Genomic DNA, 11109 nt, shown 5'->3' on the forward strand with positions numbered 1-11109 from the left:
ACGTGAGGGTTAACAAATGATAAAGAATGTTGCTTATGTGAAAGCAGGTGAAAGGCCTTACACTCTATCTAGTGCTCGCCCCTGATTCAACCTTCTTTTAACTTAGTCAAAGAAATTGATTAGATTTGTCTGATAAGATTTACTACTGGTAAAACCATGCACTGAATTCCAGAAATTGCATTACTCTTTTACCAGTTATCCAATAATTAACTCACCACCAAGGTCAGACTGAGTAATAATATTCACCGGCTTACTCCTTTTTACATCCTGACTCCAATGAAGTGTTGAAAATGTCTGTAATGGAGCTGACAAATAAGAACATAAGAACATAAGAAAATGCCATACTGGGTCAGACCAAGGGTCCATCAAGCCCAGCATCCTGTTTCCAACAGTGGCCAATCCAGGCCATAAGAACCTGGCAAGTACCCAAAAACTAAGTCTATTCCATGTAACCATTGCTAATGGCAGTGGCTATTCTCTAAGTGAACTTAATAGCAGGTAATACCCTCAGTTCCTTGCATACCTTCAAATGTATTCTGTCTGGTCCTACTGCTTTATCTATTAGCGCCTTGTGAACACAGTCTTCTTATTCAGTCATCCCTTACACACTCATATTTGTACGCCACACATTGTCTATTTATTTTAAACCCTTTTGTACGTATGTACACATCTACTGAAAGACACCACACACATCCGTGGGATTGTGGAGACTCAGCATTGTAAAGATATGACAAGACAAAAAGTACTAGCAAGCTATATTTTTACATGGGCTATCAAAAACCTCAAATGGACTTCTTTCAGCACTAGCTACAGTAGCTCTAGTACATATATTCATTTCTCAGTCACTTAACATAAAATTTGCATGTAATACTCTCATACCCTCCCTCACAACCCATACTTACTTAGCATCTGATGATCATTTTGGTGGTCACTGTAAGGCTATGACTGGGATCCTTGGGAGAGAGTTCTGCTGGGTAGATGTGGAAAAGAATTAGTCCCTGTGTTTGTTATAATGGAAGTGTGAGATGAATATGATAAGTTATTTATGTGTTTTTATATACCGTTGTTCAATCTGGCATATCACGACGGTTTACAGTGTAATGCAGTGCTAGTAAGAAATATGTTACTTGCTTTACATTGAAACTTCATAACATTTTTTAACATGGTGTCAATGGTAGTATTTTACTAACATTAATAACAATTAACTGACATTTAGCTTGGAGTCATTGGGAACATTTCTAGTATGCTGACAAGCTTCAGAAAAGAAAGTATGATATGGGAAAGCTGATATGGGAAACATTGTAGTAACATTTTATTGGTATTGTGTACTTTTAGTTGTAAGCTTATAGGATATATTTTTTCTTCTCCCTGGCTCTGGTTGTTAACCCCATTCTACACCCATCTGCTGGCTCAGAAATATCCTACAACAGAATCAGTTGTCACTGGTGCAGTTACTGAGACATATTAAGTCCTAACTCGCCCTGCAGGCTTTCCATTACTACTTCCTATCAAAGGGTTTAGCATGCATGAGACACTCCTCCAACTCCATTACGTTTTTTATTATTACCTGTGGAATTTGTTGTCAAAGGATGTGGTCAAGGCATCTTGCGTAGCTGAAATGAAAAGTGGTTTGTACAAGTTCCTGGAAGGAAAGTGTATAAACAATTATTAGGCAGGTAGACTTAGGGTAAGCCACCACTTAGCACTGGGAGGGGGCAACAAGAAATGGATTTACTCTTTGGTATCTGCCAAGTACTTCCTAGTAATCCAGACTGGCTACTGTCAGAGAAAAGTTGGTGGGCTTAATGAGCCCTTTTCCTGACCCAGCATGGCAAATTTTATAGTCTAATGTTTTTTGAAAATAATCTTGCAATGGCTGCAAGCTCCAAAGAATATATAAAACTTTCTGTCCAAATGTAAATCTCAAAAATTGTAATCATTTTTGTTTCTCCCCTGTTTTATATCTTCCTTCCAACTCATTCCTCAGCCAGGAGCCTTAGGACCCCTGTAATTGTAGGCCTGAAGTCTGGCCACTAGGTGTCACCATTGCATGAGGAGTGGAACTTTCTCCCTCTCCCCAGGGTGTGTGAACATGGTTCCTGCAGTATCCTCAGCCAGGAGCCTTAGGACCCCTGTAATTGTAGGCCTGAAGTCTGGCCACTAGGTGTCACCATTGCATTTATTTATTTATTTAAAGAATTTATATACCGGGGTTCCTGTATAGTATACATATCACCCCGGTTTACAAGGAACCAAAACTATCGCTAAGGAACCGTAACTATCGCTTCATTTAGCGGTTTACATTGAACATTTAGCGGTTTACATTGAACATAGTTAATTTGAGAAAACATAAATAAACATAAATAAACATAAATAAACATAAAATAGTTAATTTGAGAAAAGGTATATAATATGGTTAACCAGTTAATAACTAAAAGGCAGGTTAATAAGTACATAAGTAAGTAAATAACATTGAACTTGATAGAATCTGGTAACAGGATAAAATATAGTGTTGCATATGCTTAAGTACAGTAGGAGTGGAGTGGAGTGGATGAGGAGTGGATGAGGAGTGGATGAGGATGTGGATGAGGAGTGGAACTTTCTCCCTCTCCCCAGGGTGTGTGAACATGGTTCCTGCAGTATCCTCAGCCAGCCTGCAGAATGGAATAGCTGGCCTGAGAATTGAACCCATCTCTTCTGAAGAGTAGAGCATAGCACTACCACTGAGCCACCAGACTAGCCCAATTAGGCCTTTTTGTAGAAAGATAAATGGTTGGGAAAAGCAAACCTACATTAGCAATGAAAATATAGTAAGAATTCCCTAACAGAAAAAGTAAAAAACAAGCTTGTGGTGAGTCTTGAGAACAGTGATCATATTCAGCTTGATGCAGATGTCAGTTAATTAGAGAAGAAGGTTACGTTATTAATGGCGAAATCAATACAAAAGTGACTAAGAGCCTTTGACAGTGTGCTCTTTTAACTCTGAACAGAGTACTCAAGACTACATTTAGCTAAAATTCAATACACATTAGTGGGTAATCAATGCAAATTTCTTTTGGGATGTATTCTTGAAATGTCTTTAATTGGAAACTTCTATAATGTTATCAAAACAAAACTGTCAGATTCAGAGCAGATCATTATTGAACCAGCAAGATAAAGGGCCTTTACATATATTTAGGAACTGTGGGTTTTGTTCACCAAGATTAGCAGATTAGCAGAGGGAAGAGAGCTGACAAAGGAGAAATTCATTTACCAATTTCTAATGCACGATAGTGCCCAAATCATCAGGTTGATTTATATGTGCCTTTTGTGCAGGTATCTGCTGCCAACTGTCACTTGTGTTTACCTTACATAGAAACATAGAAATGACGGCAGAAGAAGACCAAATGGCCCATCCAGTCTGCCCAGCAAGCCTCTCACATTTTTTTCTCATACTTATCTGTTTCTCTTAGCTCTTGGTTCTATTTCCCTTCCACCCCCACCATTAATGTAGAGAGCAGTGTTGGAACTGCCTCTAAGTGAAATATCTAGCTTACAGGCCGATACAGTAAGGTGCGGTAGAAAGAGGTGCGTTAGTGCCGGGCGCACTCGCGTTTGCCGCACGCACAATCTTCACATACCGCTTGAAACTGTATTTAAATGGCATGCAAATGCAAGCCGTGTCCAACATGCGTCAATGAAGCTCAATCCATTTTACTGTAAAGGCACTATACAGCGCCTATACAGTATCCTGGGTGCGCTAGTACCTGTCATTTGAAATGACAGGTACCAGGAAGTGGATCCCAACTTTAAGCTAAAGAAAACCTAAAAACCTAAAATCCAATGCACCGGGAAAGCCACTCTTCAGTTCGCGACTAATCCCATCCCCCAGCCCCCGCTCACCTGCCCTGGCCGCGTCCATGGGTGCCGGTCTCCGGGGCAGCCCCAGTCCTCTCTCCCATCCTCCCGGGGGCAGCCGGCGGTGAGAGCGAGCAGCCCGGGGCGGATCGCGAGGCAGCTTCCAGCAGTCCTCGCCGGCGATGGTGAATGGGCGCACGCCGTGACCTCTGACGTCCAGCTGGGCGCTCAGGTCACGGCGTGCGTTCATGCACCCTCGCTGCCATGAGGGCACGCCATGACCTCTGACGTCCAGCTGGGCGCTCAGGTCACGGCGTGCTTTCATGCACCCTCGCTGCCATGAGCGCACGCCGTGACCTCGGATGTCCACCTGGGCGCTCAGGTCACGGCGTGCGTTCATGCACCCTCGCTGGCAGGGGCTACAGGAAGCCGCCTCGCGATCCACCCCGGGCTCCTCTCGCTCTCACCGCACCCATGGACGCGGCCAGGGCAGGTGAGCGGGGGCTAGGGGAAAGTTTGCCCAATCCTGGCTCTTGTCCCGGGGGGCGAGGGGGTCGTTTGCCCATGAAATTTTGTCTCTCTGACCTGATGCTCCAAACTAGGTGGTAAATTATCAGGTTAAACATACAGGTTAAACATGCGGCAAAACTGCAGGTTAAAAAAGTGATAATTGGGGCGCACGTTACTGTACATCTCATATCCATGCCGCGGGCGGAAAGGGTTACCCGTTGATTTAAAGAAGCGGTAAGGATGGGTTAAAAGGGATAGTGAATCGCGGGCTGGACTAACGCGGCCAAATTGTGAGTAGAAAGCAGGTTAGAAGCAGGGTAACCGCGGCCGCACTTTACTGTATCGGCCTGTTAATTAGTTAGGGGTAGTATCCACCGCAATAAGCAAGCTATACCCATGCTTATTTGTTTACCCAGCCTAAATAATTCAGACCTGTTGGTTGCTGTTGGCAATTTGTGCCACAAAAGACACATTAGTAAAGAAGAAAAATCCAGTTATTCCATGAAGTTTTAATTGTAGAAGAATCTGAATATGCTTTAACAGGCTGATGAAGAAAGGGGCGTTCAGCTGAACCCACCTTTCTGTCTGCACCTCAATGCACGATTTTGTGCACAAGACTTACTATCTGCAGCAAGATGTTTTGCATGCAGAAAATGTGCATTCTTAAATGGGAGCACTGCTTAGCATCCTTGCATGGAAATCCCATGCAAATGAGAGCATTAAGTAGTACTCCTGATGCAGAGACATACATTGGCCCAGCTTCAGAGATGCAGTTAAGTTTCCAGTGTTTCTGCTCTGGCACTTCAAAACCAGCCAAAAAAGTAAAAAAAAAAAAAAAAAGGTCAGGAACAGCAGCTGGATAAGCACATACTGATCCGTTTAATAAAGTAAAAGAAAAAGAGTCAGGAACAGCAGCTGGATAAGCACATACTGATCCATTTAATAAAGTAAAAGAAAAGAGAGTCAGGAACAGCAGCTGGATAAGCACATACTGATCCGTTTAATAAAGTAAAAGAAAAAAGAGTCAGAACAGCAGCTGGATAAGCACATACTGATCCGTTTAATAAAGTAAAAGAAAAAAAGAGTCAGGAACAGCAGCTGGATAAGCACATACTGATCCGTTTAATAAAGTAAAAGAAAAAGAGCCAGGAACAGCAGCTGGATAAGCACATACTGATCCGTTTAATAAAGTAAAAGAAAAAGAGCCAGGAACAGCAGCTGGATAAGCACATACTGATCCGTTTAATAAAGTAAAAGAAAAAGAGTCAGGAACAGCAGCTGGATAAGCACATACTGATCCGTTTAATAAAGTAAAAGAAAAAAGAGTCAGGAACAGCAGCTGGATAAGCACATACTGATCCGTTTAATAAAGTAAAAGAAAAAAGAGCCAGGAACAGCAGCTGGATAAGCACATACTGATCCGTTTAATAAAGTAAAAGAAAAAGAGAGTCAGGAACAGCAGCTGGATAAGCACATACTGATCCGTTTAATAAAGTAAAAGAAAAAGAGTCAGGAACAGCAGCTGGATAAGCACATACTGATCCGTTTAATAAAGTAAAAGAAAAAGAGCCAGGAACAGCAGCTGGATAAGCACATACTGATCCGTTTAATAAAGTAAAAGAATAAAAGAGCCAGGAACAGCAGCTGGATAAGCACATACTGATCCGTTTAATAAAGTAAAAGAAAAAGAGCCAGGAACAGCAGCTGGATAAGCACATACTGATCCGTTTAATAAAGTAAAAGAAAAAAGAGCCAGGAACAGCAGCTGGATAAGCACATACTGATACGTTTAATAAAGTAAAAGAAAAAAGAGTCAGAACAGCAGCTGGATAAGCACATACTGATCCGTTTAATAAAGTAAAAGAAAAAGAGTCAGGAACAGCAGCTGGATAAGCACATACTGATCCGTTTAATAAAGTAAAAGAAAAAGAGAGTCAGAACAGCAGCTGGATAAGCACATACTGATCCGTTTAATAAAGTAAAAGAAAAAAGAGCCAGGAACAGCAGCTGGATAAGCACATACTGATCCGTTTAATAAAGTAAAAGAAAAAAGAGTCAGGAACAGCAGCTGGATAAGCACATACTGATCCGTTTAATAAAGTAAAAGAAAAAGAGAGTCAGGAACAGCAGCTGGATAAGCACATACTGATCCGTTTAATAAAGTAAAAGAAAAAAGAGCCAGGAACAGCAGCTGGATAAGCACATACTGATCCGTTTAATAAAGTAAAAGAAAAAAGAGTCAGGAACAGCAGCTGGATAAGCACATACTGATCCGTTTAATAAAGTAAAAGAAAAAGAGCCAGGAACAGCAGCTGGATAAGCACATACTGATCCGTTTAATAAAGTAAAAGAAAAAGAGTCAGGAACAGCAGCTGGATAAGCACATACTGATCCGTTTAATAAAGTAAAAGAAAAAGAGTCAGGAACAGCAGCTGGATAAGCACATACTGATCCGTTTAATAAAGTAAAAGAAAAAAGAGTCAGGAACAGCAGCTGGATAAGCACATACTGATCCGTTTAATAAAGTAAAAGAAAAAGAGCCAGGAACAGCAGCTGGATAAGCACATACTGATCCGTTTAATAAAGTAAAAGAAAAAGAGTCAGAACAGCAGCTGGATAAGCACATACTGATCCGTTTAATAAAGTAAAAGAAAAAGAGTCAGAACAGCAGCTGGATAAGCACATACTGATCCGTTTAATAAAGTAAAAGATAAAGAGCCAGGAACAGCAGCTGGATAAGCACATACTGATCCGTTTAATAAAGTAAAAGAAAAAGAGTCAGAACAGCAGCTGGATAAGCACATACTGATCCGTTTAATAAAGTAAAAGAAAAAGAGTCAGGAACAGCAGCTGGATAAGCACATACTGATCCGTTTAATAAAGTAAAAGAAAAAGAGCCAGGAACAGCAGCTGGATAAGCACATACTGATCCGTTTAATAAAGTAAAAGAAAAAGAGTCAGGAACAGCAGCTGGATAAGCACATACTGATCCGTTTAATAAAGTAAAAGAAAAAGAGTCAGGAACAGCAGCTGGATAAGCACATACTGATCCGTTTAATAAAGTAAAAGAAAAAGAGTCAGAACAGCAGCTGGATAAGCACATACTGATCCGTTTAATAAAGTAAAAGAAAAAGAGTCAGAACAGCAGCTGGATAAGCACATACTGATCCGTTTAATAAAGTAAAAGAAAAAGAGTCAGGAACAGCAGCTGGATAAGCACATACTGATCCGTTTAATAAAGTAAAAGAAAAAAGAGTCAGGAACAGCAGCTGGATAAGCACATACTGATCCGTTTAATAAAGTAAAAGAAAAAAGAGCCAGGAACAGCAGCTGGATAAGCACATACTGATCCGTTTAATAAAGTAAAAGAAAAAAGAGCCAGGAACAGCAGCTGGATAAGCACATACTGATCCGTTTAATAAAGTAAAAGAAAAAAGAGTCAGGAACAGCAGCTGGATAAGCACATACTGATCCGTTTAATAAAGTAAAAGAAAAAAGAGTCAGGAACAGCAGCTGGATAAGCACATACTGATCCGTTTAATAAAGTAAAAGAAAAAGAGCCAGGAACAGCAACTGGATAAGTACATACTGATCCGTTTAATAAAGTAAAAGAAAAAGAGTCAGAACAGCAGCTGGATAAGCACATACTGATCCGTTTAATAAAGTAAAAGAAAAAGAGTCAGAACAGCAGCTGGATAAGCACATACTGATCCGTTTAATAAAGTAAAAGATAAAGAGCCAGGAACAGCAGCTGGATAAGCACATACTGATCCGTTTAATAAAGTAAAAGAAAAAGAGTCAGAACAGCAGCTGGATAAGCACATACTGATCCGTTTAATAAAGTAAAAGAAAAAGAGTCAGGAACAGCAGCTGGATAAGCACATACTGATCCGTTTAATAAAGTAAAAGAAAAAGAGCCAGGAACAGCAGCTGGATAAGCACATACTGATCCGTTTAATAAAGTAAAAGAAAAAGAGTCAGGAACAGCAGCTGGATAAGCACATACTGATCCGTTTAATAAAGTAAAAGAAAAAGAGCCAGGAACAGCAGCTGGATAAGCACATACTGATCCGTTTAATAAAGTAAAAGAAAAAGAGTCAGAACAGCAGCTGGATAAGCACATACTGATCCGTTTAATAAAGTAAAAGAAAAAGAGTCAGGAACAGCAGCTGGATAAGCACATACTGATCCGTTTAATAAAGTAAAAGAAAAAAGAGTCAGGAACAGCAGCTGGATAAGCACATACTGATCCGTTTAATAAAGTAAAAGAAAAAAGAGCCAGGAACAGCAGCTGGATAAGCACATACTGATCCGTTTAATAAAGTAAAAGAAAAAGAGCCAGGAACAGCAGCTGGATAAGCACATACTGATCCGTTTAATAAAGTAAAAGAAAAAAGAGTCAGGAACAGCAGCTGGATAAGCACATACTGATCCGTTTAATAAAGTAAAAGAAAAAAGAGTCAGGAACAGCAGCTGGATAAGCACATACTGATCCGTTTAATAAAGTAAAAGAAAAAGAGCCAGGAACAGCAACTGGATAAGCACATACTGATCCGTTTAATAAAGTAAAAGAAAAAAGAGTCAGGAACAGCAGCTGGATAAGCACATACTGATCCGTTTAATAAAGTAAAAGAAAAAGAGAGTCAGGAACAGCAGCTGGATAAGCACATACTGATCCGTTTAATAAAGTAAAAGAAAAAAGAGCCAGGAACAGCAGCTGGATAAGCACATACTGATCCATTTAATAAAGTAAAAGAAAAAAGAGTCAGGAACAGCAGCTGGATAAGCACATACTGATCCGTTTAATAAAGTAAAAGAAAAAGAGCCAGGAACAGCAGCTGGATAAGCACATACTGATCCGTTTAATAAAGTAAAAGAAAAAGAGTCAGGAACAGCAGCTGGATAAGCACATACTGATCCGTTTAATAAAGTAAAAGAAAAAAGAGTCAGGAACAGCAGCTGGATAAGCACATACTGATCCGTTTAATAAAGTAAAAGAAAAAGAGCCAGGAACAGCAGCTGGATAAGCACATACTGATCCGTTTAATAAAGTAAAAGAAAAAAGAGCCAGGAACAGCAGCTGGATAAGCACATACTGATCCGTTTAATAAAGTAAAAGAAAGAGTCAGGAACAGCAGCTGGATAAGCACATACTGATCCGTTTAATAAAGTAAAAGAAAAAGAGAGTCAGGAACAGCAGCTGGATAAGCACATACTGATCCGTTTAATAAAGTAAAAGAAAAAGAGTCAGGAACAGCAGCTGGATAAGCACATACTGATCCGTTTAATAAAGTAAAAGAAAAAGAGTCAGAACAGCAGCTGGATAAGCACATACTGATCCGTTTAATAAAGTAAAAGAAAAAGAGTCAGGAACAGCAGCTGGATAAGCACATACTGATCCGTTTAATAAAGTAAAAGAAAAAAGAGTCAGGAACAGCAGCTGGATAAGCACATACTGATCCGTTTAATAAAGTAAAAGAAAAAAGAGCCAGGAACAGCAGCTGGATAAGCACATACTGATCCGTTTAATAAAGTAAAAGAAAAAAGAGCCAGGAACAGCAGCTGGATAAGCACATACTGATCCGTTTAATAAAGTAAAAGAAAAAAGAGTCAGGAACAGCAGCTGGATAAGCACATACTGATCCGTTTAATAAAGTAAAAGAAAAAGAGTCAGGAACAGCAGCTGGATAAGCACATACTGATCCGTTTAATAAAGTAAAAGAAAAAAGAGTCAGGAACAGCAGCTGGATAAGCACATACTGATCCGTTTAATAAAGTAAAAGAAAAAGAGCCAGGAACAGCAGCTGGATAAGCACATACTGATCCGTTTAATAAAGTAAAAGAAAAAGAGTCAGAACAGCAGCTGGATAAGCACATACTGATCCGTTTAATAAAGTAAAAGAAAAAGAGTCAGAACAGCAGCTGGATAAGCACATACTGATCCGTTTAATAAAGTAAAAGAAAAAGAGTCAGAACAGCAGCTGGATAAGCACATACTGATCCGTTTAATAAAGTAAAAGATAAAGAGCCAGGAACAGCAGCTGGATAAGCACATACTGATCCGTTTAATAAAGTAAAAGAAAAAGAGTCAGAACAGCAGCTGGATAAGCACATACTGATCCGTTTAATAAAGTAAAAGAAAAAGAGTCAGGAACAGCAGCTGGATAAGCACATACTGATCCGTTTAATAAAGTAAAAGAAAAAGAGCCAGGAACAGCAGCTGGATAAGCACATACTGATCCGTTTAATAAAGTAAAAGAAAAAGAGTCAGGAACAGCAGCTGGATAAGCACATACTGATCCGTTTAATAAAGTAAAAGAAAAAGAGTCAGGAACAGCAGCTGGATAAGCACATACTGATCCGTTTAATAAAGTAAAAGAAAAAGAGTCAGAACAGCAGCTGGATAAGCACATACTGATCCGTTTAATAAAGTAAAAGAAAAAGAGTCAGGAACAGCAGCTGGATAAGCACATACTGATCCGTTTAATAAAGTAAAAGAAAAAAGAGTCAGGAACAGCAGCTGGATAAGCACATACTGATCCGTTTAATAAAGTAAAAGAAAAAAGAGCCAGGAACAGCAGCTGGATAAGCACATACTGATCCGTTTAATAAAGTAAAAGAAAAAAGAGCCAGGAACAGCAGCTGGATAAGCACATACTGATCCGTTTAATAAAGTAAAAGAAAAAAGAGTCAGGAACAGCAGCTGGATAAGCACATACTGATCCGTTTAATAAAGTAAAAGAAAAAAGAGTCAGGAACAGC

The 11109-nt window shown here is 39.7% G+C and overlaps 1 long non-coding RNA gene across 1 annotated transcript; it reads right to left on the bottom strand.

Moving 5' to 3' along the window:
• Positions 1–221: 221 nt before the first annotated feature.
• On the bottom strand, positions 222–1645 carry LOC115079999. Its single transcript, XR_003853481.1, has 3 exons — positions 1568–1645; positions 903–970; positions 222–305 (listed from the first exon to the last, which is right to left on the bottom strand). It is a non-coding gene; the product is annotated as an uncharacterized LOC115079999 (long non-coding RNA).
• Positions 1646–11109: the final 9464 nt, after the last annotated feature.

This window comes from Rhinatrema bivittatum, chromosome 18 (genome assembly GCF_901001135.1).
Source record: "Rhinatrema bivittatum chromosome 18, aRhiBiv1.1, whole genome shotgun sequence".
NCBI classification, from domain to species: domain Eukaryota; kingdom Metazoa; phylum Chordata; class Amphibia; order Gymnophiona; family Rhinatrematidae; genus Rhinatrema; species Rhinatrema bivittatum.